Below are 22,455 nucleotides of genomic sequence, written 5' to 3'. Positions count from 1 at the left end.
TATGACATAGTTTCTGAGTGAGGCTGTCGCTTGCGGCTTCTGAGGAAAAAGGCACAAATCTCTAGAGCTGTATATAAATAAGAAGTCCATACAGGGAAGTTTGTTGGTAATCATAAGTAGTTTAATGACTGGATTCTATTCTGAAGCTGGAGGCGGGTTTATATAATTATTATCTCTGGAGTTATTATCTCTAATGTAACTGTGGGTATTTGCATTGTCCAATCCTTTTTAAAAATCCTATTAGGTTTTCGACCTCTGCTTTTGACCTCTATGATTTCTATCTGCACAAAATCCCTTAGAGCGAAATTAACCCCTTGCAAAGTTCCCTGTGCTTGTAACACTGAGGGTATTTCCACACCACAGGCTTTCTGCACTGCGGTGACCAAACAGTTAGCAACCTGAAGCTGTGCTTGCCAGCATGGATAAAAGGAAGCTGGACAGGGATTTGGGCAAAGACGCAATCTGCTACCTTTGCAGTGTGGCTGTAAGCACGGGGCTGCAATACCGAGTTGTTCGCTACATTCCTAAAACTGGCAATGCCTTTAATTCCTTTCTTCTCTTTTCTTGCCTTGAATTTATCTCCTTCTTGCTGGTTGTCCCCAGAAGCTGAAAATGCAAAGTAATGCAAACTAACTCAAACTCACGCATGGTACACGCAAAATAAATATTGTCGACTCTATAATAAAGTGGAATCCAAACTGTGCTTCCAGACAGCAACTTGTGAGCATCACGTGATGTGATGTGGCTGTGGCACACAGATCATTCATCAGATTGTTTTTCTGTGCTGCAGTGCCATTGTTGACACCTGTAAGCACTATTTGAAAGAACTGGACATCACCATAGAATCATAGAGTCATAGAATCATAGAGTCATAGAATCACAGATCCATAGAATCACAGAACGGTTTGGTTGGAAGGGACCTTAAAGCTCATTCAGTTCTAACCCCCTGCCATGGGCAGGGACACCTCCCACTGGATCAGGTTGCTGTGCTCTTATTCTGGATGAAATACTTCCTCTTCACACATGCTGAGAAGAGTAGAGTTACCGAAATGCATGGGAATGTCATTTATGATTTAAATAACAAAATGGCAGCATCATCTTGCTTTCCCAGCAAACACATGCTCTGTTAGCAAGCTTCATCTGCTGAGTGTAGAATTCTATTGCATTGAATGTTTTAATGTTTTTCTCTCTGGTCAGAGTCATGCCTCGCAACCAGAACAAAAGAAAATATCAAAATTTTCAAATGTTAACAGTGGACACTGCTAGGTTAATAGCAATATCCCTTGGAAGCAGTAGGAGCTTATCTTGTCCCTGCTCATAAGCAACAGATCTCTTCAGCAGCCTCCACGTGTACCTTCACAGCATTTTTAGTACTGATGACTTTTAATCATAGAATGGTTTGGGCTTGAAAGTACCTTAAAGATCACCCAGTCCTAATCCCCCTGCCATGGGCAGGGACACCTTCCACCTTTAATCTGCTTTGCTTCTTTGAGAGATATTTCTCTGTATGTAAACATGCCTGAGATACACACTCTGAATTTGCAATTTCTCCTTGATCTCAGGATGTGATAAAACAGTGTTCTCCCTTTCCTTTTTACTGCCTTTTCTGTGGGAGGAGACAGAACACTGAAACATTCAGAAACGTCACCTTAAGGAGTTTCCAATCCCTCCTGTCTATCTTCTGCCAGGCCACTGATACCTGGTGGGGACGATGGTGATGGTGGTGAAGTAAGGATGGGAGAAATGTATATAGCAAAGCTGCACAATTCTGATAAAACCCAACTCTTTCACGAGAAATTTTGAGAACCAGTCCCAAAAACTGTGAGTGAGTTTATTGTGGGGCACAGATGCTGGGAGATCTTCATGGCCACTGACCCTTCTCCATCAAATGCATGCTTGTGTGGCAGAGAAACATTTTAGCCCTCCTACTCCCTTTTCTCCCAGGGAATCCTGCAAATATATTTGGGTTCAGAGCTCTCGTCTATCGATGGGAAAGTCAGAGTACAGAATCATCATTAGTTTCACTGTATTAGAGTTCAGCTTTAGTGGAGGTGTGTTTTAAATAGAAAGGGTTGCCTAGAGCCTGGGGAAAGCACTTTCTAAGTGGGAATGTCAAGTAAACTGATAAGTTATGACAGAATTACAGAGATCACAAGTTGCACCAGAAAAGGAGGAGTCCTGCAAAGCAACTTCTTGCCTATTATCTTATTTATTTGAGAGTAACTAACTGAGCTTGCGCATTCATCCAGCTTTAAAACCTCAAACCTGATTGGAGGTGTAAAACGTGATGGAGAACTGATAAGGCAGGGACGTTGCTCTAGATGTCACCAGCAATCACTGTGGTTATTGTTCAGTCTTACTGGAAATCTACCTGGAGGTTTTTAGCGGGAGCAGAAAGCTGCTTTGTGCTGCATGTCAGACGAATAGTAGCAGGCAGTCCTGTCCTCAGTTGGCAATTAATCCAACAGCACAGAATCTGCAGATTTTAACCTATTTTGTGTTACCACTGTACTCATGTGGGTGACCCCAAACAGCTCAGTGTTTGATTTAAGTTACTCATGAGACAGTTTGCAAGATTAACCTTGCAAGATTCAGTTTTTGACTTGAAATTATGCAGGAATGAAGTCTTCTGTCTTGCTTTATTTTGCTTTTCAAGAGTCACATTGATTTGGAGCTTTAGATTTAGACTCTTGTTCACCTTTTAGGAGAAATAAACCTCTTCAAAGACAGTCCAAATAACTTAAATAACTTAGGGACATGGTTTAGTGGTGGACTTGGCAGTGTTAAGTTTACAGTTGGGCTCAGTGTTTTAAAGGTCTTTTCCAACCTAAACAGTTCTGTGATTCTATGATTATAAATGCTTCTTTTAGATGCAAAAATAAAGCTTGATGGTGTTAATGCTCCCTAGAGAAGTTTAATTCACTCCTGGAGATCGCAGTGCCGCTAGAACAACTGAAAGAGCTGATTTGAGCAAAGGCAAGGATTTAGCTCAAGAACACAACACAAGCAGCTGTTTTTCATTGAGAGAAAAAACGCTACAGAAAAAACAGGATGTAAAATGCAGAGTGACTAAAACCACTGTTTATCTAAAAACGTCCCTTGCAAAGTCTGGAGCACAGGAGGGCTTTCCAGCTCATGATGCAGGATCCAAGGCAGGGGGTGGGTTTCGTGGGCTGGGCTGAATCTTGACATCAGGAGGAAACTGAATCCCAGCATTGGTGGAAGCTTCTGTGATGCGGAGGTGAAGGCTGGGTCTGGCTTGATGCTTAAGGGAGGTGGAAGAGGAGGACAGCCCGCGATTCAAAGAGAGAAAGAAGCAGGAGTCCATGAGTGGCAGTGGAGGAGAAACAGGGAGAAAGGTCCACTCTGGCATAACAGGAGGGCAGCCACAGCACATGTAGAAGGTAAATAAGTAAAATATGGGGCAGTCCAATTGGAAAACATCTGTTTGCTGCTGCTGCTGTCCTGGTCTGTCTGGGTTGCTTGCAGCTGGTATGTGCTGTTCTCTCTAAAGCAGGTTTCCGACACGTTTGTGCAAACCTTTGCAGGAAATCTAGATGCGTAACAATCTGCATTAATCTAAAGTCTTTGTTAAAAATTGTGAACCAACTCCATACACGAAAGAATTCATTTTCAAGTGGTGATTTCTTTCTAGGAAAAAAAGTAAAATCCATTTGTGTGCCAGAAAATGAGAGTTCAGAGGCAGGCATGGGATGTCTGTAAGATGCATGCATGCTATGGGAGAGGGAATTGCAAGCAGATCACTTGCAGTTAGCTACTGAACTTATTTGTGCTTTAGGTTGCCTCCTTTAGACATGCTAGCAAGCTGTTAACACCTGCACTGAACATAGTACAAAAAATCTTGGAGCATTTAACTAACTCTAATAATAATTCCATATCTTAAGAGAATGGTGTGGAATTACAGAATTAGGAAATAAAGAGGGGTCTTAATGGAAACTGACTGTGTGACGAAGTGTAAACGAACCAGAAGTAAAATTAAGTCCTATTAAATCTGACTCAGATATGATTTGCCTGAACTTGACTTCTCTGGGGTTGCAGGGTGTTTTTTCCTGTGCTACCTAAATAGTGTTTGAGCACTGTGCAGATGCTGCCGAGTTAATCAAATGAATAGTCATTTTAGCATGAGCTTTAGGGATGAGTGATCAGGGCATTTGCTGAGGCTGCAGGTCATATGGGACCCCATCAAACTAAGTAGCAGTGCAAATCATCCAGTGTCTGAGTGGGAACGGGAGTAGAAAGTACTGTAGCATCTGACCCTGCAAAAGTGACATTGGCTCTGTCCTTGAAGGAAGAGAGTTAAGATCTTATTTCCCGTTTCAAAGTAAATCTCATATCTAGGATCTAGTATCCACTATCCACCAGTATGTTGAGAGGCTGCGATAATGAATCTTTCCATCGCATACAGGGGAGAATGCTAGCAGCGCTGCACCTCTCTGACATTACACGCTCTAGTTACATGCAAGGTTTTTAAAAGTGCTGAAACTCCAAGGGAAGATCAAAACATAAAAGATAAGATTTTAAAATCATAGAATCATAGAATCATAGAATAACCAGGTTGGAAAAGACCCATCAGGACTTCCCACATAAACCTCAGTAGAGAAAACGCAGCTCGTTTCATTTTGTGCTTTTTTTTTCATGAGCAAAAAGAATTCTTAGATACTTCTGCAGGAGGACAGCAGCCCCAAGCACAGACTGCAGTAGCTGCAGTTAATGCATGATGTATAGCCTGTGTCCTACTACAGCTTTGCTTTGAAGAACTAAAAGTTCCTCGGTGGACCTTTGAGGTGCTGAGGGACATGGTTTAGTGTTTGATGGGAATGGTTGGACTCGATGATCTGGTGGGTCTTTTCCAGCCTGGTGATTCTATGATTCTAACTAAATAACTCTTCAGCCACCCATCCAGCCCTGTGCTCACTGCTGTTTTGCACCCTCCCTCTGCGCTGAAGGCCAGGATGCTTATGAACATACCTACCTTCTCAAAAGCTTTTTCACGGTTACATCAGAATGATGTATTTGGTGGAGTAATTAGGTGTAGTATTTTAAATTAACAGTAACCAAACAACTTGATTTATGCTCAAAAATGATCCAAATTTTGTGATGGACAGGGCCAAAATATGCTTGGTTTTGGGTTAGTGTACAGAAGTACCTAAACCTGTTTCTAGAATAATTCTAAGATTCCTAAAGCAGGGGAATATGTGAATGCATTGTGGTTTTGAAAGACTGCAACTATTTTTGACTAAGGTGTTTAAAAATGATGGTTTTTTTTTTTAACCTGTGTTGGTTTCCTCTGTACCTCCGTTCTTATAGGTTGTGCAAAGAAAACATCTGCCTTTGCAGAGTGATTTTATTGTTGGCTGCTATTCTGTTTACTGTAATATTAACTTATTTTTAGAAGTCCTTTTCATATTTCAGGCACATGTCTTTCTAAAGTATTGAAGAACAGCAGTGTTTTCCTATCAGGGAAAGAGAGGAAGTAAGAGCAGTCAGTATTTGCATTTATATAGCATGGTCTCTCAAAGGATATAGAAGTACATTGAAAATACTAAGTTGCCCAAGATCCAGGGAATTTTCATTAAAAGGTCATGTGATATTTGCAGGTTTCTCACTGACTACACTGAATGCGATGAGGGATATGCAGACAGGAGTCTCTGACCTCCAGGATTTACAAGGGAAAGGAAACTTAGAAAAATGGAAAACAAACGGGCTGTTCATGCTCTGACCCATAGACATGAGATACTCTGGATGATACCTGGGGAGCCATGCATGAATGAAAGAAGAAATTTACATTGTTGTAAAGTTGCCAGGTAGCTTTTAGAGCTCAAGTCTACCTGTCTAGGTCTTTGACAGCTGTACTAGTACAGCTTTGGTGCTAAAGCCACTGTTGGTATAGGATTTAGTTAGAATAACCCCTTTTTATTGAATTCTGGAAATGCCAGCATCCTAATTTTACCTGTATGCTTTTTACACTCCTTTTCTGGTCAGCTTTCCCTTATAAGGTATTTTTTTAAATGGGGATGTGGGCAGCTTATTCAGTCACTGAAAGCGACAGGACAGAGATGTAATCAATAGTTCATTACTGGGAAAGAGGGTGCCAGCGGAGTTGTTGTGGGTCAGGTGGATTGCTCTAATGGAACTCAGAGTCTCAGACCAAGAGAATTGCTTTTTACTGCATTTCCTCATCATTCCCAGTTATAAACCTTAGCATTCATTTATCAACTTTCCAGTGATTCCCCAAAGAATTAGGATGCCTTTGACTTACAAAACTCTCAAGAGTATGATGTTTAGTATTTGGCTATGAAGATGTCAACGGGATTCCTATAAATACTTCAATCTATTATTTATAACTGTCATTACACTCTCTGTGAGGAAAATTACCTTTAATTAGTACAAGATAAATAGCTTACTGAAAAGCCCACCAAGTCTCACCAGTAAGAATGTAGATCCGCCAAGGAACTTTCAGTTCTGTTTTTCGAGAACTGAAGAAGTGCAACCTCTAAAGCAAAATCTTACCCTATCATCTTTGACATTTAATGCTAAGTTAGAAGACCAGCTTTCTGTGTGACAAGTTTGACTACTGGCAGTATGTTTGCATTCTTAGCTTCTCATGTGGTTTTAGCAAAATGCCTCTTTTTGGACGTATAACACTGGGCAAATCAGCAATTCCAGCTTGTGAACTTGGTTATATATATCCTGACTTGAGATTTGAGAAAGAAATAGCTGTTGGCCTGTTTTTCCTGGCAATGTGAGAACTATGTGCTCAGTTATCAGTTTTGTTCTGCTACTCCTTCTGTCAATATCCCATAAGTGATTTTACATGTAAAAATTACGCGTGATCGTCTTTGTTGGAGGGACTGTGTGTTCCTTGTGATCCTGGCAAGTCCTCAGTGTTTTGTAGTTCCTGAACTGTTAACTCCTACCTCCTATTTTAAAGCAATTTCTTATTTTTCAATCACATTTAATCTTTGATTAATTAAAAAATTCTATCACTTTTAGTATTTCAATTCTGATTTGTCAGTATAATAATAAGGGGCTTTTATCAATAGATAAAAGGGAGAGTAAGTATTGGGACTGGTGTGGTTTGACATCTTTGTCACAGACTGGACAGTGGGATTGAGGGTATCTCAGCAAGTTTGCTGATGACACTAAGCCGTATGGTGTGGTTGCCATGCTGGAAGAAGGGGATGCCATCCACAGGGACCTGGACAGGCTTGATTAGTGGGACTGGGTGAACCTCATGAAATTCAACATGTCCAAGTATGAAGTCCTGCACCTGGGTCACGGCAATCCCAAGCACAAGTATAGGCTAGGTGGAGAATGGATTAAGAGCAGCCCTGAGGAGAAGGACTTGGGGTGCTGATAGATGAGAAGCTTGACATGAGCCGGCAGTGTGCGCTTGCAACCCAGAAACCAACCGTGTCCTGGGCTGCATCCGAAACAGCGAGGCCAGCAGGGCGAGGGAGGGGATTCTGCCCCTCTGCTCTGCTCTCATGAGACCTCACGGGGAATCTTGAGTTCAGTTCTTGAGTCCTCAGCACAGAAAGGACATGAATATTTGGAGAGAGTCAAGAGGACATGGGGACTGCAGCACCTCCTGTCCAAGGACAGGCTGAGAGAGTTGGGGTTGTCCAGCCTGGAGGAGAGAAGGATTTGGGGAGACCTCATAGTGACCTTCTGGTACCTGAAAAGGGCTACCGGAAAGCTGGGGAAGAAGTTTTTACAAAGGCTTGTAGTGACAGGACGAGAGGGAATGGCTATAAATTGGAGAGGGACAGGTTTAGACTAGACACAAGGAGGAAATTATTCACAGTGAGGGTGGGGAGCCCCTGGCCCAGGTTGCCCAGAGCAGTGGTGGCTGCCCCATCCCTGGAGAGGTTCAAAGCCAAACTGGATAGGGCTTGGAGCCCCTGATCCAGTGGGAGGTGTCCCTGCCCATGGCAGGGGGTGGGACTGGATGGGCTTTAAGTTCCCTTCTAACCCAAACCATTCTATGACTCTATGAATATTCTTTCTTCGCTTGAGATGAGTACTTTATTACAATTCTGGAGTGCAGCATTCTTTTCTGGAAAGGAAAACAAGTATAATTCAGTTTTAGCGGATGTCTGTGTTTGTACTTATGATGTAAAGATAACCATATATACACTAAGACCCTCCGGTTCAGTGCATATCCAATTTTTGGAAATAAGACTTCAAACCAGTGGAATTTTCTTAGCATGGTCACCTTCCTAGACCTGCAGCTGAAATTGATTTTCTGTCCGGTTAGACAGCTAATAATAAAATCCTCTGTTTCAAAGTACCATGGAGATCTATCCCCTTTGCATCTCAATAGATCTGTTTTGCCAGAGTTTGCATTGCTTATGATGAAACCTGAAATTGTTGCTCTGTTAAATGTTGCTGTAGCCCACAGCATTTTGTGGCCTATGACCTGGAATTAAAATCACCAGAAACCCAAGAATGTTGTTTCTTGTAGAACATTTTGAGCTCAGCAAAAGTGGCATGGCTCCTACTGCTTTTCATCTGAGCTTTTGACATCTGTTAAGGCTTAGAACAGACTGAGAGTTATTATTAGTTAGGTAAATTAATCCCACCTGCAATGCAGCTTTTCATTATCTCACAAAAAAAATTGGTTTCAGCTAGCGGTAAAAGCAAATTGCTTCTGGTCCTAGACCTCAGAACTTGTCAGATTTTCTGATCCACATAGCAAATTATTTCTTATATTATTTTCTCAGTGTTTAATTATTTTTGGCAGCACTACGTAGATAGAAAGAGAGGAAGGAAGATCTGTCTGGAGACAAATTACAAAATTTTGTAGAATTTCAAGGCAGATTTATTAAGTGGACTCCTGGGAGCATTCATTCAAATATTACAGGAGCCTGCTAGGAGAGATTGTGGAATCTCCGTTCTTGGAGATGCTTAGAACTTCACTGGAGAAAGCCCTCAGCAAGCTGTCACGATTTCAGAGTTGGCCTTTCTCTGAGTGGTGGGTTGGACTAGAGGAGCTAGCTTGCATTCTGTATTTTATCACAGTTCTTTGTCAGCAGTGTTTGAAGGAAGCTGAGTAAGGACTTGAGGGCATCCAGCTGAGTGTGGTCACCCCACGGGATGAGTGACGCTGAGGTGTGGGCTGGGAAGAGTGGCTGTGCTCTTCCAGAGGATGCTCAGCAGGTCTGGAGGGTTGGAAGCAGATAAGTGGCTTCCTTATCAGTCAGGCTGAGTCAATGTGGTGGGCAGAGTAATGGGAACAAGAGGGAGAAAAATCCTCCCAAGTGATCTAGAAGCAGGATGCAAGGCACCTGTGGCTCCATGCAGGTGCTGGTGTTTTTGCCCTGACCCACAGCAGGTGCTGCGAGCACTCAGACCATCCATGACTATTGGGCTTTCCAGGTGTTGCAGAGTGCTGCTAAATTTACCTTTTGTGATTTTTGCTTTTCAGCTGTGCTGCATTATCCAACAAATCTAAAATTTACTGCCAGTGGTGCCTTTTTTGAATGACAGGGGCTTCCAGGGATTCTGGAGGAATTATTGTAGAGAAATGAGTCTGAAATACCTTTTTATTTCCCCTTTAAAGTATAGATACCCACAGAACGTTTGCATCATATTCTTAACTTGGGACAGTGCATTTATCCCTGTGTTTTCTCAGATTGCTTCCTTCGTGGTTTGTTCCAACATCAGATCTTGTTGCTGAACTCTTTGGCTTGAGTATCTAGGAATTATTTGTTTAGGGAATTCTTCTGGCAGCTGAAACAACTCTCTGGGTTGACCTGTGCTGTTTCTTTGTAAATGACTGGCAGCGTTGGTAAACAGTAACTTTAATTAATATGCAGTTCGTGCTTGCATTCCTGACACAGTGACTGTTCTTCTATGATTTAGCTTCCTTATTGGAAACAAGATTGGATATGTGACTTCAATACTCAGGAAAAACAAATCTGAACAGAATTGTCCTTCCCTCAGCCCACTTGCTTGGAAGAACAGAACTGATGGGAAAGAATGTTGGGTTTGGGTTTGTTTTTTTAAATGAGTTTAGAAATTTTTATACCTATATACCTCCAGAGGAGGGCTACAAGGATGGTCCAAGGGCTGGAGCACCTCCCGTATGAGGACAGGCTGAGAGAGTTGGGCTTGTTCAGCCTGGAGAAGAGAAGGCTCCGGGGAGATCTTGTAGTGACCTTCCAGTACCCGAAGGGTACATGTGTCATAGAAACATAGAAACATAGAATAACAGAACCATAAAAAGCTTACACACCCTTCTGCACCATTGTGTAAGCTCATGGTGCCTCAGTTTACATTTTAGTAGGAGTCAAAGTTGCTATAGAGGTGTCAAAAAGAAGTGAATTAAGCCTTATTCACCTCTCAGTAATGTAAAGAAGCAGAACTCAAGAACAGTAATAGTGGTTTCTGCATAATATTTGGTGAGCTTTGAATCAAGGTGGGATTAATCTCATTTAGTTTTAGTTGTAAAGAAGTTAGATCTCTAGTCTAAGCCAGTAATTTAAACACTTTCTGTAGTCAGTGAGGGGAGCGAAGCACACCCAATGGCTTATTCACCAGCCTGTCTACCTTAAAAAGCAATGAAACATTTCCAGAGATGCCTGTTTTCATCTGCTGGCTGTAACAGGACCTTGCTGAAGAGCTCTTCTAGAGATCCATCACTCAGAGAGCTAACAGTCAATCAAATCAATTCTGTATTTTACACGGGACACACATTTTCTAAGCAGGCCCATGGCAAGACCAAGTGCACGTTTCTTCCAGAAGGGAAATTTGCCTTATTTTTTTTCAAATTTCAGTTCAGAAAAAGCACAATATATACCCTTAATTAGATGTAGATGCAATTACTGCTATCAAGACTGAGCATTCATCTGACTTTTTAATAATCACTTTTAATAACTATGTTTTTTTTCTTCTCTGTATAATGTGACACTCAGAAAATCTTGTTTCCATTATATGCAGTAAACAACGTGAAGTCACACAGGTAAAGCAGCCTACTGCCTGAACTGTGGAAGTCAGATATGTTAAAAGATGCCATTAGGATCATGAACTTTAGGAGCTGGGTACATTTTTATGCTTTTTTTCATTATCAGAAGGTAGTCTGATAATCTAGTATATTATTTACAGTTAATATATGTGAGTGAACGGAGATTGCATTACTATTTTGTTTGAAGAATTATCCGCATATGGAAAAAATAGGTCTTGTAGTTCTCCTTTATCCATATGTGGGACATTCATTGTTTCTCAGGGAAACCATCAAGGTAGGACTTAAGGAGTATGAATGAAGAAATGTGATAAAGCAGAGCTGGAGGCAGAATCTCTTCTAATGGCCTCTGAAAGTGAGTGAGTAACCCTAAACATTACCTAGATTTGAGGTGGAGGTTCCCATTAGTGAACGAGGACCTAAGAACTGACCCTAACGATACAAAGCAAAGTAATTTTAGAGATGTGATGTGTTGCTTTCAGCCTAAATAATACTTTAATCCTCAGACCTACTATTCTAAAACCATTAGCTGTGGTTAATCACTAACGCTTACAGCAGGGATCATTGTGGTCAGTTCACTCCCTTTTTCCAATCAAATTTTGCTCTCAACTACACTGCTGTCCTCCAACTGGAATCTCCTTTGACTGCAAGCAGTATCAAAAATGGTGTTTGACTTGAATAGTGAGACTCACCTGCTATATGAGCTAGTTAATTTTCCCTCTGGACATTCACTGGTCTGTAATAAAATAATCTGATTTTTAAGTGTTTAAAAATGTGTTTTCAAATGTGTTTTCTGTGTACTTTTAAGAGATCTGGGCAGAGCTGAGTCATTGCACCCTATGCAGTGCTACAGACTAGGAGAAGTCTGTCTAGAAAGCTGCCTGGAGGAGAGGGACCTGGGGGTGTTGGTTGACAGCCGACTGAACATGAGCCAGCAGGGGCCCAGGTGGCCAAGAAGGCCAATGGCATCTTGGCTTGGATCAGACACGGCGTGACCAGCAGGTCCAGGGAGGTTATCCTCCCTCTGGACTCAGCACTGGTGAGACCGCTCCTCGAAGCCTGTGTTCAGTTCTGGGCCCCTCACCACAAGAAGGATGTTGAGGCTCTGGAGCGAGTCCAGAGAAGAGCAACGAAGCTGGTGAGGGGGCTGGAGAACAGGCCTTATGAGGAACGGCTGAGAGAGCTGGGGTTGTTTAGCCTGGAGAAGAGGAGGCTGAGGGGAGACCTCATTGCTCTCTCCAACTACCTGAAAGGAGGTTGTAGAGAGGAGGGAGCTGGCCTCTTCTCCCAAGTGGCAGGGGACAGGACAAGAGGGAATGGCCTCAAGCTCCACCAGGGGAGGTTTAGGCTAGACGTTAGGAAAAAATTCTTTACAGAAAGGGTCATTGGGCACTGGGAGAGGCTGCCCAGGGAGGGGGTTGAGTCCCCTTCCCTGGAGGTGTTTAAGGCACGGGTGGATGAGGTGCTGAGGGACATGGTTTAGTGTTTGATGGGAACGGTTGGACTCGATGATCCGGTGGGTCTCTTCCAACCTGGTTATTCTGTGATTCTGTGATTCTGTGATTGTTCCCAGTACTGGAGACGTTCCATGGGATGGAGATTATTTTTGTCTGTCTGGTTCATGCCCTTTAGATGGTGCCTCTGATTTCTAGATACCCTCTTAGCTTCTCACACATAGACTCATAGAGCATCCTGAGTTGGAAGGGACTCACAAGGGTCATCGAGTCCAAATCCTGTCCCTGCACAGGACACCCCAACATTCATGCCATAGGTCTGAGTGCATTGTCCAAACGGTTCTGGAATATTGTCAGGCTTGGTGCTGTGACTGCTTTCCTCTGAGTTAAAAACCTTTTCCTAATACCCAGCCTAACCCTCCCCTGGCACATCTCTCATTCCCTCAGGTCCATCATTGGTCACCAGAGAGAAGAGATCAGCGCCTGCTCCTCCTTCTCTTTCCCTTGTGAGGAAATACTAAACTTCAATGAAATCTCCCTGCAGTCTCCTCTTCTCTAGGCTGAACAGACCAAATGACTTTATCAGCTCCTTGTAGATACAGATACCTTTAGAGTTTTCGTTATGCAGGGCAGGAGGGATCATTCCAGGCTTTTAGCGTAACCCCTCTTGGGGACAAACAGGAAGGCAGGCAGTGGTATGCATACCAAGCAACACAATTTTACCATCCCTGTCTTCAGCTGCAGGGGAGCTACATCTTTGCAAACCAACCCATGTGGCAATATTCACCATCCTTTCTAAGCCAGATTACCTCTTTCCAAGACTCTGAAAGGAGCTGCCAAAGTGTCAAGAAAGTCAGAGTCCAGTTTCGCTTTTCTTCCTCTAGCTTGGCTTTATTTTTGCTCTTTTTGCACGTTACAGTTGGCTCTTTGACTCTGAGAAAGAACTGTTTCCCTCTAACATCAAGACCACGCTCAAGTAAAAGTTGAAGTCCATGGTTGTATGTTGCTGTGTGAGGTCTTTAGAAATCAGACAATGAAGCTTTTGTCTGTTACCTTTGCTGGGAAGGAGCAAATCACAATAAGTCAGCCTAGCCAGTGCTGGCCATTGCATGCAAGCACTAAAAGTCATCATGCAAATGCTAGACTGAAAGAGTCTTTAGCTCGATACCAGCTCCTGCTGTGGAAAGTTTGACCATCTGGATCTGGCAGGTCTGGTCCTCTCAGTGCTTGGGTGATGTGAAGCACACTGCTGGCTGCCCTTATTCCTGTACATCCCTCTCTGACCCACACTGAAAATCTTTGCAGGCCTCTCAGTGAATGCTGTGCACTGCTCTGTGTGCATGATGTCAGGTGGACCCACGGAAGCTGCATTGCAGTAGAGCTTTGCAGCGGATAAGTTCGTAGACAGAGGGTATTCTAAAGGTTTTTAGTAATGCAGGTGTCATGGATTAATTCTTCATCCGCTTTGGTGTTTTATTTCTTATCAGAGATTATTGCTTTCAAGAGTTAATTCCTTTTCTGTTCGTAGCTGGAGAATTAAAAAATAAAATTCATGTCTCATTAGTTTATAGTAATTATGAGAACTCCTTCTCTAAAACCCATGGTTATTATTTTCTCTGAATCTCACACTGTAAAACGCAGAAGGGCTTGTGTCCTTCAGAGTGACCTTAAGTGGCAGTAGCACAAAGAAAGCGATCAGATACCATTAGCAGCCTTCTGCTGGATTAATGGCCAGCAAAATCTGGTGAAGATGCCTGCAGCCTTCTAGCATCCCTGTTGTGATTTTGTACATAATTGCCCACGAGCAGCTACATAGCGTTCGGCGAAGCCCAGCTCAGCCACAGCATCACGCGGTCAGGCGTGTGCATCCCTGTGTCCCTCCCCACCAGCACTCCAGCTAAGGCAAACTGAGGCCAAGTGCCTCTCCCAAGGTTACACAGTGAGGCAGTAGCTCTCTGGCGGCTCAGATCCTCCATCTCTTCATGGCTCCTAGGCTTTTTGTCCCAGCCACTTGTGTGACATGCCTTCATCCTTCTGACTACTTGAACAGACTGGTTTTGTTGGGAAATCAGCTTGTGCTGCGCAGAAGGAGAAAGACACGATGTGATGTTGTCCAAAGATTTCAGCAGGGCTTGCTTGAAAATGCCACAAGTCACTTATCCAGGCCATCATTTTGCAAACACTTTCAGCTGACAAAAGCCAGCACTGCTGCCAGAACAGTCCATTTTTCTCACCACTTCATCTCCAGCTTCCCTGCTCATTCCCCCCATGTATCAACCCCTCTCCTGTTTTCTGGGAGCGTGGTGAACCTGAAGCTGGTCCACATGAAAATTCTTTTCCTGCTGGGTTTATTCTAAACTGGATTGCCTCTCCGATAGTCATCACACGTCCATGCACACACTGCTGCTGTACAAGGGAAGAAGCAGTGCAACACCCAGGCAAGCAGCTGAGAGCAGGACAGCTTTACTTTTTTCTGTTGGTAAGACGAGCTCAGGCCAAATTGTACTACTTTTAATACTGCAGCTTCATGTTATCTTCAGCCATTATAAAACCATGCTGTCCTGGCACACCGTGAACATTTCCATAAAACCAAGTAGTCTGGAATACCCGTTTGGAAATGCTTGAGAAAGTGTGTGGGGGGTGTGTGTGTGTATATATATACACACATATATGTTTTAATTAGAGTCTGTTAGACCAGATACTGCACTTTCATTAAGCAACTGTGCAGATGTAAGATAATCAAAGAAAACCCTTTCTGTACCCAAAATGTTATGATTTAATCTCTCCCAGGGTCAGGAGATGCTGTGTAGCCCTAGGGTAGCATGCAAACAGTAACACAGTGCACAGATAAAGCTGCGGGTGCAGAAGATGTGAGGGGAGGAGAAAAGGGCTTTGATAACCTCCCCAAGCTGGGAGGCAGAGGTCAGAGAGGGGGAGGGAGCTGTTGGACTTGGGATGTTTGACTTGTCAGAATTTGTTTAGTGAAAAAACAGAAATGTTTCCCAAAGCTCCTTTTCTGGGCTCTGGGCAGATCTTTTAGATGGTCAGAAAAGGAGCTAAAATAACACAGTGGGAGGAAAAGTTAACTCTCTAACTTCAGACTTGGAGAAGAAGCGATATCCAGTTCTGGCTATCAAATCCTAATGGTGAAGGGGAAAACTTCACTCTCAGAACTGCCCTGAAAGATTTGGACGCGAACAGGTTTGCAGCGGCACATTCAGGAGGTTGTGTTATCACGGATGCTCGGGAGATCAGCATCTGACCAGCTACTGGGGATGCCTTACGCCCAGCTCAGTGTCTGTAACACTGATACAGCCCATCTTCAACATCAACACGATTTTCAGGGGGAAATGTAGATTTTTATCAACAATAGTGTGATTTGGACCAATGAAGACCCTGATTACCTTGCCTTTTACTTGTCACCAAGCATCAGAGGGTGGTGAGGCGCTGGAGCAGTTTGCCCAGGGAAGTTGTAGCTGCCCCATCCCTGGAGGTGTTCAAGGCCAGGCGGGATGGGGCTTGGAGCAACCTGATCCAGTGGGAGGTGTCCCTGCCCTTGGCTGAGGGGTTGGAACCGGATGGACTTTAAGTTCCCTTCCAACCCAAACCATTCTGTGCTTCTATGAATCTGTAAAAGACTGGAGCCCAAGACAAATGAATGATGACATGTGGGATTTATAGAGTCTTCAGCTAGGTCTGAAACAGGAATGGGAGCAGGGAAAGCATGGCAACATCACTTGGAGCCAAGCAAAGACTCATCTGCACTAAAAAAATGTCTCCTAAAGAATACAGTCTCTCTTCAGTGCTTTCTGCCAGTTGTACTTGATTAATCAGTTTTCTGTGGGGGTGTTTTCCATCACTCCATTCCTAACAGCATATTTTTCCATAAGTGTTCTTAACCTTGTTGCAGATAATTCATTGCCTGCAAGATCATCACTGCTTTAAAAGGTTGCAATATTTTGCCTTCAGAAACTAATAAAATTCTTGTTAGAAATCCACAAATACCTTTTCAGCCCCTCAAAGGTACTTGTCCTTTTAAAAGCAATCATTGTGTATTCGCCCTGCCCTCACAAAAATGAGGGTGGGAGTGAGGCTGGTTTTGATTCTGTGGAGTTGATTGTAGTTTTCCTTCTGGAGCTTATTAGATATTTTCAAAGCAGGGAGCATATATGTACAAGACACCTGTTTCCAATAGTTCCCCACCTCCGTAAAGACAGCTGCAAAAGAAAGTCCTGTTCACTCTGGGGAGAACACATTTTATAATAGCTTCCCATCCCCCAGACAGATGAGATCAAGCTGATGCAGCTACAGCAAAGGTCCCATGAGAAATACTACAAAAAGTGCAATTAAAATAATTAGCTAATGCCTTTTTTTCACCCAGCATGGTAACAAATAAGGAAAAAACCCTGAAATAGCTATTCTGTGTATCAGTCCCATATGATAGTGGATGCTTCCTAGAATTGCTCTAAGCTTTCCCTAGGGCTTTAAAAGACCTTGTGTGTGTTTGGCCGGTTGCTGGATTAAGGTTCTCTATTATCAGTAATAGATTCTCTATTACCAGGGTAGATTAAAGCCACCTGCATAGTAGATTCTGCTGTGAGAACAACAAAAAAAAAGGGAGTCTGAATTGATAGTGCAGTGATTTAGATTATGCTTCCTCCCTTGGAAATCAAGACTATCTCCCATTGATTTAAGCACATACTAGCTTAGGTTCTGATTAAGCACAATCTGACTGATGATTCAAACTTATGGGGGATGTACAAATGAAAAATACATGGCCAAATATGTCCCTGGCACAACTCAGTGAAATCTGGCGTTTCCCTAGTCGTTAGCTGCTTGTTGTGCGAGGGTTTCTCTGCTAACCTTCAAATGGTGCAGCAAGCGAGGATTTCTTTTGTAGGCACATTTCAGTTCCTTTTCCTGAAGTGTTCATAGCAGATAAAGCAGTGCACCGGGAACTGCGGCCCCAATAAGCTACATTTGTTATTGCCACAGTGGGTGGTATTTTTTCTGCAGCCAAGAGAGATGACCAAAGGGTGAAATATAACCTAAAAACCAGGGCAGATTCTCTTAACAGTCCCCAGCTTCCCTGATTTCTCTCTCAGCTTTCATCCAAGAGCCAAATTATATAAACACGAGTATTTTTTTCATTTTATATTCCTGCCACTGTTCTCTGCCATCCCTGTGGGGGAGCCTGGAGGTCAGGCATTTTAGCAAAGGGCATGAAAATAAGGGAATGTTGAATAATAAATGCTTTGGGTCATGCAAGCTGTTCCTATCTTTCACCTTCCTGACAGATGATTGCAGAACAGCCAAACTGAGTAAGTTTTGAGTGGCTCACACAAGTGATTCTGGGGGGTTGGTATGCAATCTGTGAAGCTGTTAATGCTCTCTGCAAGGGTCGTCAAAAGGTTTTTGAATCTCAGTAAGCATTTTGCCATGTGGCAGGGAGTTTCCAAAAGTTACATGCTATGTAACGGGGCTTTTCCTTTTAATAGTTTTGAATTATATCATTTCTGTTATTTTTAAAGTTCTTTCAGTTCTAGGAGAAATGGAATATTAAAGTACCTGATTTTCTTCTATTGTCTGAAAGTGTAACTCCCCCCCATCTTTTCAGCTTGGATTCAATCTTACTGTGGGAGAAGAGATATCATGATTCCCAGATTTGCCTCATCTTCCTTTTGACTGTGAGGAGGGTTAATAGTACAAGTGGAAAGAAGGGTTAGCGAAGGGGAGTGCTAGTCATGTGGACAGAACGCCAGCAGCAAAGCTGGCACATGTTATTTCATTCGCCTGGATGTATGTTTTATTCATTTGCTGATGATCATCCACAGTAGCTATGAGAGAGAAAAAAGAGGACGAGAATATTACTGGAAAACCAGGTGAAATTCTGTAGCTTCATGCCCCTTCAGTGGTGTGTGGCTGCAGAAGATGTGAGTTTATGTGACAGTTTCACTCCAATCAATAGAGGCACATTTAGTGGAGTAAATATCAAGGGGAAAATATGAATTGCTCGCTTACTTATGTTATTTACTTGGCATTAACTTCAGCTTGCTTTCATGCTCTTTTCACACTTGGTCCTCTCCCCAGCTTGTAGGCATTCACCATGCAGATATCTGCAACTGACCTGGTCTTCCTGAGCTCCTGTTATGGTCTAGAAAGTCATTTTGAGGATGTGATTTATTTGACATAGCTTAGAAACTTCGGGATGAAGAGAATTGCTAGTCTCCATGGAGCGTATTGGCTAAGTCTCAGCTAACTCCACAGAGGGTGGGAGTCAGGTACGTCTGTGTTTAATGCTATTAATTCCTAGACTTCCTGGTTCCCACAGGCTGTATACGACACTTAACCAGATGATCCTGTGGCATGTAAAGCACTCCTGGATGGCAGCACGTAGGGAACTGAATCCTATTCCCAGTCAGGTGGATTGTGCTCTCACAGTCCTCAGACTGACAAAGTCATATGTTTAAAGGCAGAAGACATTTATTGCCTTATGGAACAAGTCAAAAGCTTTAGAACCATGGAATTGTAGAACCATGGAATGGGTTGGAGGAGACCTCAAAGATCACACAGTTCCAACCTCCCACCATGGGCAGGGACACCTCCCACTGGACTGGGTTGCTTGGAGCATCATCCAACCTGGCCTTGAACACCTCCAGGGATGGGCAGCCACCACTTCTTTGGGCAACTTGGTCCAGGGCTTCACCGCACACAGGAAACCATTTCTTCCTAAGAACTCATCTCTATCTCCCCTCTTCCAGCTTAAAACCATTCCCTTCGTTCTGTCCCTGCACTCCCTGATCAAAAGCCCCTTCCCAGCTTTCCTGTAGTCCCTTTCAGTACTGGAAAGCTGTTATAAAGTCTTCCTGTCACCTTGTGTTCTCTAATCTGGACTTTATTCATGTCGTAGTCACTCCTGCAATACACCTGCATGGCCAAGAAGTGCAATGATTGCTCATACAGAAATGAGGGAAGAGATGCTGAGGAGGGTAAAGATACTCATCTGTGTGGCATATGGAGTGTACGATGAGGTGACTAAGTGGTAGCTGACTCCACCGCACCGTGCAGAAATCACAGTTCAAGTGCTGGAAGCAGCCGTGCTTTCACACAAGTGCTGTTTTGCCTTCTCAAGCCAGCTTGGAGATCTTAGCATGGCAGCGTAGCTCTGCCTGAAGTCATGAAGGAAGCCTGGTGACACATGGAGCTGAGCCCAAACCTCCTCCTGATTAGCAAATGAAAGTTAGGACTGTTCCTGTTGGGATGAGGATAAGGATGAACTCGGCTTTAAGCCTGCTGGGAGGAAGCTTAGGGTTTATGTTAAAAAAGGACAGGATAATTCTGCAAACATAACAAACTAGGGAATAGTTAATGATTTTATAACTGAACTTCTTTTAATATTAATAACTTATTAAAAACAGTGGAGTATGAAACACTTGGAGCTGATGTTTGAAGCCGACTTGGATGGATATTGTTGAACCATAACTCTTTGTAGCACTGTAGCTTTTCAGTGGCTGCTGGAACAGGATGCTTACAACAGGATTGCGTGAGTTCTGGAGCCACAGACGTGTCCTGGTGGGGAGTGAGATTGCAAGAAGGGCAACAGACATGAAATGCAGAGTAAATGGCCTTCCTGTATATTTCAGGGAGGGGTGATGGTCTGGTTTCAGGAAGCAGCTGGTGAATTCAAGTATGTATTTAACATCCAAATTCAAGCTCTGCTCTGTGTACGGCCGGTCATAGCTTGAGTTTGGATTTATCAGGTGTGTGGCCCAGAGCCAGATAAGTGTTCTTGTGAAGCTGGTGACCTAAACTGAGATCATGTGCCATAGTGCAGTGTTTAAAGCGTTGATTGTTGCAGCACCAGCCAGTTCCTCTGGTTCATCAACTGGCAGGAGCAATGTGAAGGGGAAAGGCATGTCCTTCCTTTGCCCATAGCAGATAAATGCTATATGTATAGATATAAACTACAGCTTCCTTGGATTTCCAAGCCAAACCTGTAGTGGTCATAGAATCGTAGAATCATTTGGGTTGAGAAGGACCTTAAAGATCACCCAGTCCCACCCCCTCTGCCCTGTGCAGGGACACCTCTCACTGGGTCAGGCTGCCCAAGCCCCATCCAACCTGGCCTTGAACACCTCCAGGGATGGGACAGCCACAGATTCCCTGGGAAACCTGTTCCTGTGTCTCACCACTCTCATGGTGATGAAATTCTTCCTAATGTCTGGTCTAAATCTGCCCCTCTCCAGTTTATACCCATTGGCCCTTGCCTTATCACTACAAGCCTTTGTCAAAAGCCCCTCCCCAGCTTTCTTGCAGCCCTTTCAGGTACTGGAAGGTCTCACTAAGATCTCCCTGCCGCCTTCTCTTCTCCAGGCTGAACAACCCCAACTCTCTCAGCCTGTCCTCTCATGGAAGGTGCTCCAGCCCTCGGATCATCTTTATAGCCCTCCTCTGGACCTGTTCCAACAGCTCCATCTCCTTCTTATGTTGAGGATTCCAGAACTGGACACAATACTGCAGATGAGGTCTCACAAGAGAGGAGCAGAGGGGCAGAATCCCCTCCCTTGCCCTGCTGGCCGTGCAGCTTTTGATGCAGCCCAGGACATGGTTGGTTTCTGAGCTGTTAGTACAGGTTGCTGGCTCATGTTAAGCTTCTCATCCACCAGCATCCCAAGTCCTTCATTGCACGCTGCTCTCAGTTGCAGGGCTGCTCTGAATATCCAAGGTATCCAGGGCAAGGAGATAGCACCTGAAAATGAGATGTCAGAGGAATTAGGGACCTTGCCGTAGCTTCTTGTGTGCTATAAGGTGTTAATCTCCCTATTGTTTTGTATTTGCATTTTTCCAGTTGGGAAAAGTGAATGGAAGAACGCTACCCAGGGCAGTGCATGTGAGGGACGGGTACAGACCTGAGGGAGGAAAAGCAAGAGAAAACAGGAATTCACAGGTGGTGAAAGGCCAGAAAGTATTCCATTAAAAATGAGCAAGGAACAGTCTCCCTACACCTTTTCAACTTTTCCTTTAATTTCCTTGTCTGTTAAATCTTCAAGAAAAACAGAATCAGTTTATAGATAGTATGCAACAGTAGTAATCTCTTCTTTGACACAGTGAAAAAAAACCACATGGAGAATGTCACATTATTATTGCCCCTTTATTAAGCAAATATTTTGTCTGTGATTCTGGCTGCGGAGAACAGAGGAGAACTCACAGCATCGTTCTTTCTTTGCCAGCTACTCTCATAAACTGCAAGGGCCCAGAAACGGTACTAGTTAAGATTTTTGTTAACACACCAAGGAAGAGCTTTCCTCATCGTTTGGCCAGCTTTTGGACCTGTGAGACTTTCAGTGTGAATCTGGCACCATAGTTAATTTTCTCAAGTGCTGCTTTGGTTGCAGAAGAGGAATACTGATTTGTCTGTTCCTGTGTCGTCCACACCTGTGAAATGGGAACCAAGATGACTTCACAAAATTAAGATAAAAAATGCAGATACAATATTTAATTTTAAACTCATCATGAAAAAAGGAATTATCTGATGTAGAATATCTTCACTGGTGACTTTTCGCTGTATAATGTCCCAATATAGTTAATCACAGTTGAAAGTTAAATTCATAGAAAAATGAGTTTGTAAGACTCTGTACCCAAACAACTATGTTTTTAGCATGCTAAGGCTCTAGATTTATCCTCCCCCTTTACTCAGGTCCAAAGTCTTGCTTTCGCGCTGCCGCTACCTATTTTGTAGCTGCTGTTCGCTCGTTGGGATCTTATTTATTGTCATTTGACAGAAACTAACAATGCAATTCAGAAAATGCTCAACCAAGACTAACTTGTTCCCAGCAAGACCCCTCTTGCTATATAGTAACATGAAAGCATCACAATGCCAGGAGAAATTTTTTAAAATAAAATGCCCTTATGCTAAAATTAGCTTTAATTGATTGAAAATTGCACCGAGCCTGACAATCTGAACCATTTATTATTTTTCCTTTCAAGCTTCAGCTTCATGTGATTTAAAGTGAC

General features: G+C 43.3%; 1 protein-coding gene across 1 annotated transcript in view; it reads left to right on the top strand.

The window, feature by feature from the left end:
- Positions 1 to 3,279: 3,279 nt before the first annotated feature.
- ST8SIA5 (ST8 alpha-N-acetyl-neuraminide alpha-2,8-sialyltransferase 5) overlaps positions 3,280 to 22,455 on the top strand; it is a 71,482-nt gene continuing 52,306 nt past the window's right edge. The window contains exon 1 of the mRNA XM_069881012.1: positions 3,280 to 3,404. The gene's annotated coding sequence lies outside the window, so the exon portion shown is untranslated. The remainder of the gene's footprint in view (positions 3,405 to 22,455) is intronic.

The sequence above is a fragment of the Phaenicophaeus curvirostris genome, chromosome Z (genome assembly GCF_032191515.1).
Source record: "Phaenicophaeus curvirostris isolate KB17595 chromosome Z, BPBGC_Pcur_1.0, whole genome shotgun sequence".
Taxonomy (NCBI): Eukaryota; Metazoa; Chordata; class Aves; order Cuculiformes; family Cuculidae; genus Phaenicophaeus; species Phaenicophaeus curvirostris.
This window is presented reverse-complemented; position numbering and strand designations above follow the sequence as displayed.